The following is a 6,581-nucleotide window of genomic DNA, read 5'->3' on the forward strand; positions in this document are numbered from 1 at the left end:
TTTACAAGTGTTTTCTTCTGATTGTGAGACAGAATGCCAGGTAAGCAACTCCACATGCTAGCACAGGGCCTGTGCTGGGATCCGTCTTACTTGATTGCCGGCCCTGGGACTCAGTCCATCGTAGAGCTAGTAATTTCTCCTCTCCTCACCTGCATGGTCATGAGAACACTACTGCCAACCTCACTTGGGGTGAAGGGCCAGTAGGCCTGGGTTTTTTTCTTCCAAGTGTAGAAGATTCACTTTTCCAAGAAAGAGATGGGTTTTCTGAACCTGGAAGAATTACTGTACCATTCCATTTGGGCCTCCTACCTTGTTACCTGGCGTTGGCACAAGGCCCCGGGCTGGGTGTGCAGGAGGGGACTGCGGGGCTTCGCACAGCCTTCATGGACGGCAAGGAATCTGCTCCGGGGGGTAGTGGTGGGGGAGTGAGCGGATATTGGGTTCTGCAGTAGGAGTTCAAGAAGCATTGGGTATAAAGTATTTCACAAATTCAGTCTTGTAAATTTATGAGTAGGGAGTAGCCCTGGGGAAAAATGGATGTAAATCTGCATAGAACACAAATTCCAAACTTGTCAGTGATTACCGCAACTGACAACAGCCTGTTGGACTCAGTTCACTTAAACTGACTTCACATTTACAGAGTTGACCGTTGACAAAATATTGTGCAAAATATGTAGAAAAAATAGAAAAGTGAAGTTTCTAAATTATATTTTTTTCCTTCCACACTCAAAGACACGGTAAGTGGTAGAACGGGCTAAAGATGGGGGGCTGAAGGAAAAACATGAGGTCTGGGTTATTCACACCCCACACAGTAGGAAACTGAAGGTCCGAGAGTTTCCTCCAGAAATGCTCTAGATTTTATAAAACCTGGCTGGGTTTCATGAAATAATTAAAAATAAATACCACTTCAACTTGTACTTTGGTATGCAATAAAGACAGCGGTCCTTGTTCTGTGGGGGTGTCATTTTATCTTTAAAAGGAAAAAAAAAGTGGTTTGCTCTGAGAATCTTTTATCTCCAGCTTTTTCTATTAATTCGAATGGGTGTTTGACCAGGACTTTGGAATGCTTGCTGGGCAAGCACTGGTCAGGGAATGACCTTGTTTGGGCAAAACCGGGAGGAGAGTTTTGAAATGTGGACTTCCCCTGGGGTATGAACGATTATTTTAAAGTTGCCGACCAGGGCCCGTGGCCCTGGCATGGTCTCTATTACTCACCATGTTTTCATGTACAGGGGCGAACAGAGGAGCCCTTCACATAGGAAGAGCCTCGTGGGACTGAGAAATGTGCGAGAGGCCAAGAAAGCAAGGGGTTGGGATGACTTCACCCTCACGAGGAAGAGCGAGGAGGAGGCGTGGGTCACCGGCAGTGCCATCCAGGAGAGGGTGGTAGCAGCGTCGGGGCTGGAAGCCGGCGCTGTTCTTGCCGGGGACAACAGCGCATGTGCACGGGGGACATACAGCACAGGTGCACATCTAAGCCAAGGTTAGCCCAGGGCTCCGATATCCGTCTCGTTCCTCACCAAGGTGTGTGAGACCTCTAATTTAAATTTAAAACTTTTAATTATTGTTTACCTCTATCTCCTCACTAAATTGTGAGCAACTTTGAAGGAGGCTCTCTTTCATTCATATTGCATATAAATGGGCATTCAGTGAATGTCTAATGAATGAATGCATCTTTATTCTAAAGATGAAGCAGTGGAGGCTTGAAGAGGTACAAAGATTAGCTCAAGGTCACTGGCAAGGACAGAGCCAGACTGAGCATGGCATTTGTATTTGTATATCCCAGATGGTGTCTCTAGCCCCAGTCGTGTTGTCTCATTCTATGGGAAGGATAAAAGGTGACAGGGGCATTTAAAACCATCATTTGTTATTTTCATTATCATCTAAAACAGCAGCTCTCAACTGGGGACAGACAATCCCCACTCAGGGGACATTTGGCAAAGTCTGGAGACCTTTTTGGTTGTCACACCTGGGCAAGGGGGTACATCTGGTGGGTAGAAGCCAGAGATATCGCTAACCATCCTACAGGGCACAGGACAGTCCCTCACCGCAAAGAATGATCTGGTCCAAATATCAATAATGGCAGTGTTGAGAAACCCCGATTGAAGGTCAACATTAAAACCTTCTAATGAAAAGGGGATATTTCAGGAACAACAAGAATGGGATTGTAGAGCATGGGAGGCAGTGCCCCTTTTCAAAGCAACTCTTGATGAGAGAGAGGAGCTCCAAGAGCAAGTTGACTGTGGCTGTGACGGAGAAGGGGGTCTCTACCTGCAGTGTGCCTGTGTGGTTTCCTTTGTCCCAGACGGGGGATTTTAGGTCACCAATGCTTCTAAGTTCTGACTTGCACTTTGGTCTCTGTAAACTAACTTCTAGATTCTTCCTAAGATTTTGTCTAGTAATTCACTATTTCCATTAGCCTTCAAAAGCATTTTATTTCACTGGGTAGGGGAAACCTTTACATTGAAGGTAAATGTAGTTGACGTTGGAATTCTAAACTGCAGTGGCATTAATTGAAAAAACATCTTTAGAATACTTAGTCTCAGTTTGAAAGAAGGTCTATTTAATCTCAAAGAGTTTCTATACAAGTAAGATGCCTATTCTGCTTTTATTTAAATGGAAAAAAATATCTTGGAATTTTTATATTACTTCAAAGGCTTTAGAGGTTTTGCTAACTACCTAAACCAAACTTGGAAAGATATTATCTGGTTTCCCAATGGAGTATCGCTGTCATTAGAGTCTTTCTGTTTCTCTGAGTAGGGTTGGAAGGTTATCATTATAGTCTTTGACTGGAGCTTTAGGATAGAGATGGGGTTTCATGGAGTAAACAATACAGGGATGTAAGGACCTTATATAATTTCATGTATTGGTTTTCCATGAAAACCTGTCTTGGCATAAATTTGCCAGTCTGCATTTAAGCTTCATAAAAAGGAGTACATCATAAATATGTGCTCTTTGTTTAGCTGGAATGTACTTGATTTTCAGTGGGAAACTAAGGACTGGGCCACTAAGGATTCCTTATGTCAAGACTGGTCACACGATCTTGGCAATAGATGAATTAAAACTGTCTGAAGAACCGCCTTCCAGGTAGAATGTCACACAGTCCTCAGCATTTTGCATAAAGCCCTCTTCTGAGTCCAAATCCCCCTTACAATGTTCTGCCCTCTGTGACACAATGCTGGCTTCTCTCTTCTTTTTTTTTTTTTAATGTTTTTTTATTACATTATGTTAGTCACCATACAGTACATCCCTGGTTTCTGATGCAAGGTTCGATGATTCATTAGTTGCGTATAACACCCAGTGCACCATGCAATATGTGCCCTCCTTAATACCCATCACCAGTCTATCCCATTCCCCCACCCCCTCCCCTCTGAAGCCCTCAGTTTGTTTCTCAGAGTCCATAGTCTCCCATGCTTCACTCCCCCTTCTGATTACCCCCCTTTCTTTATCCCTTTCTTCCCCTACCGATCTTCCTAGTTCTTATGTTCCATAGATGAGAGAAATCATATGATAATTGTCTTTCTCTGCTTGACTTATTTCACTTAGCATTATCTCCTCCAGTCCCATCCATGTTGCAGCAAATGTTGAGAAATCGTTCTTTCTGATAGCTGAGTAATATTCCATTGTATATATGGACCACAACTTCTTAATCCAGTCATCTGTTGAAGGGCATCTCGGTTCCTTCCACGATTTAGCTATTGTGGATAATGCTGCTATGAACATTGGGGTGCATATGGCCCTTCTCTTCACTACGTCTGTATCTTTGGGGTAAATACCCAGTATTGCAATGGCTGGGTCATAGGGTAGCTCAATTTTTAACTTTTTAAGGGACCTCCACGCTGTTTTCCAGAGTGGCTGCACCAACCTGCATTCCCACCAACAATGTAGGAGGGATCCCCTTTCTCCACATCCTCTCCAGCAATTGCTGTTTCCTGCCTTGTTGATTTTTGCCATTCTAACTGGCTTCTCTCTTCTTTTCAAAAAGCCTTCAATGAAGTTATATGGGGCTAAGCTTCAATCTGCCTTACTTCACTATACTCTCACCGCCTCCTTCAGTGATAAACTTGATACATTAGTGAAAACTACATCTGAAACTAATGATGTACCATATGTTGGCTACTTGAATTTAAATAAAGTTTAAAAAAAAAATGGGCGCCTGGGTAGCGCAGTCGTTAGGCGTCTGCCTTCGGCTCAGGGCATGATCCCGGCGTTCCGGGATTGAGTCCCACATCAGGCTCCTCCGCTGGGAGCCTGCTTCTTCCTCTCCCACTCCCCCTGCTTGTGTTCCCTCTCTCACAGCCTGTCTCTCTCTGTCAAAAAAAAAAAAAAAAAAAATCTTAAAAAAAAAAAAATGAGTCCGTCGCCTAACCGGCTGAGCCACCCAGGCACTGCAACACACTTTCAGAAACTGTTCAGATAATGTCAACCTTGTTATAATGGACATAAAATGAAATAGTCTCTATCGCCAAATATTGAGAGGCTCAAAGTAACTGGTGGCATTTTCTCGGAAGATCACACTCCCATCTGCACAGTGTCCCTGAACAAAGTACAGTATTTCCTCTGATACCAATAACTTCAGCAAGGTCTCAAATGGGGGCAAACCTGTAATTTTATTTCTTCTTTCATCTTCAGAATTTTTTAAATTGTGACTCCATTTATAAATGTAAAATCTTATTTTGCTTCTCTATGGAAACAGAAGTCTTCTCCGAACCATAAAATTTTCTTTCTCTTAAATTTCTTATTTTTGTGAAGGAACTAAAATTTATGTAAATCAGACATATTAAAAAGGATTTTAAAAAAAGATTTTACTTATTTATTTGACACAGAGAGAGCACAAGCAGAAGGAGTGGCAAGCAGAGGGAGAAGGAGAAGCAAACTCCTCACTGTTCAGGGAGGCCAGCAAGGGGCTCAAAATAGGAGTCAGAGACCATGACCTGAGCCAAAGGCAGACAATTAACTGATTGAGCCACCTGGGCGCCCCTAAAAAGGGTTTTTAATTAAAAAAAAAATCTTTAGGCTTCCAGGAGATCACATAGACAACCTTAGGGCTCGTTATTGTGAAGCTCAGCGAGATAAAGCAACCTGGCCAAGGACCCACAGGTTTACAGAGAAAGAAGACGATTTCTGCTCAAGTTCCATGAGTAGTAAACTAATGAACAGTAACAGAGGACATGCCTCAGCCACGGCTTCTATAGAGCTTTTAGTCCTTCTTTCAGGGTCAATGGGAAGGCGCTTAACAAGTACAACCAGGTGAAACCCCCAAAAACCTTTCACAAGCTTTCCTCTTTGTGAACTGCACCAGGCCCCATCGCTAGGGGGCGCCCTCCAAGACAAAGAGAGTAGACCTGTTGTTTTTCTATTGCCTTTCCTGCAAAAGCTAGACACGTGACTTCCTAGCTCTCCTTTCGTTTCGAGGCGCCAACATCTAAGGAAAGATACGAAAGCCCCATATTTACCGGTTTTCAAAAACAAAACAAAACAAAGCAAAAACATTAAGTTAGACTTGCCGTGTTTGTGAGTGGCATCAAACAGAGCTGGGCCTCTTACAACTGACCGTGTCAGCAGAGGCCTCGGAGGACGCCTGCCCGCCTCCAGGGGAGGGTCGGTCCCCCGCCGTACTGAGCATCCGCCAGCCCGGCCGACCGTCCTTGCTCTGCTGGCCGACCCGGGCTCGGGGTCAGCGGGGCTTAATGATTACCGGCTGGTGCTGGAACGCGTGGGACGCCGTGGTGGGAGCTTGCCCCGGCTCAGGCCCCCGGGCAAACCCCCGGTCCTCTCGCAGTGTCTCTGCTGGCGTGTTTGCAACACACGGTACAGTAAGACCAAAGGAGCTTCATGCAGTGAGAGGGCAAGCAACTCGACCACGTACGTTTTCGACGCGCCGAGACTTGGAGGGACACGGTTGCACAACACTAGAGCGGGGACAAGTAAACACCGACGCGAGCGGCACCTGCGCAGGCCCCCGAGAGCGGGATGCAGACTGCAGGGGAAGCCGGGGAGCGCTCTGATGAGAATGCGCCCAACACGCGAGCACCATGTGTTCAGGTACGAGTTCCAGAATTCTTATTTACGATTTCTGTCAAGCAATTATTCCTCGAAGTACCTTTTCCTACCGTGGGGGCTTTTAAAAAGTTTTACAGTGGAGAATGATTGATCTTTTAAAATTTGTCTGACTTGCCAGTGTGGAAGCTTTGATCTATAACCCATGGGATAGAAGATGCAGAATGAAGGCTAGTAATTTGTCATCAGTGACAAGTGTTTTACAAATTAAAAAGATGTTCAACATCAATATTAAAAAATAAGTCTTGATGTTTCTCACTGATGGTGGGTTTTTTATAGAACAGTTAGTTCAGTGATTAGTACATTGATGGGTGACCAAGACGGTCTATGAATATATTTGCAGCAGAATTTTTAAAATGGGAAACTTCATAAGTAGAAAGTCATTTAGAGCTCTTCGATAGCTATCGCGAGACTTCAGAGATGGAAAGGAAAACAATTTGGAAGAGAAAACAAAAGTGTACAAATTGGTGTGGGGGAGGGGTCAGACGATGGCAATGAGAAATCTCTGGTTAATGGTGAAG

The sequence above is a fragment of the Ursus maritimus genome, unplaced genomic scaffold (genome assembly GCF_017311325.1).
Source record: "Ursus maritimus isolate PB19 unplaced genomic scaffold, ASM1731132v1 scaffold_28, whole genome shotgun sequence".
Lineage (NCBI taxonomy): Eukaryota > Metazoa > Chordata > Mammalia > Carnivora > Ursidae > Ursus > Ursus maritimus.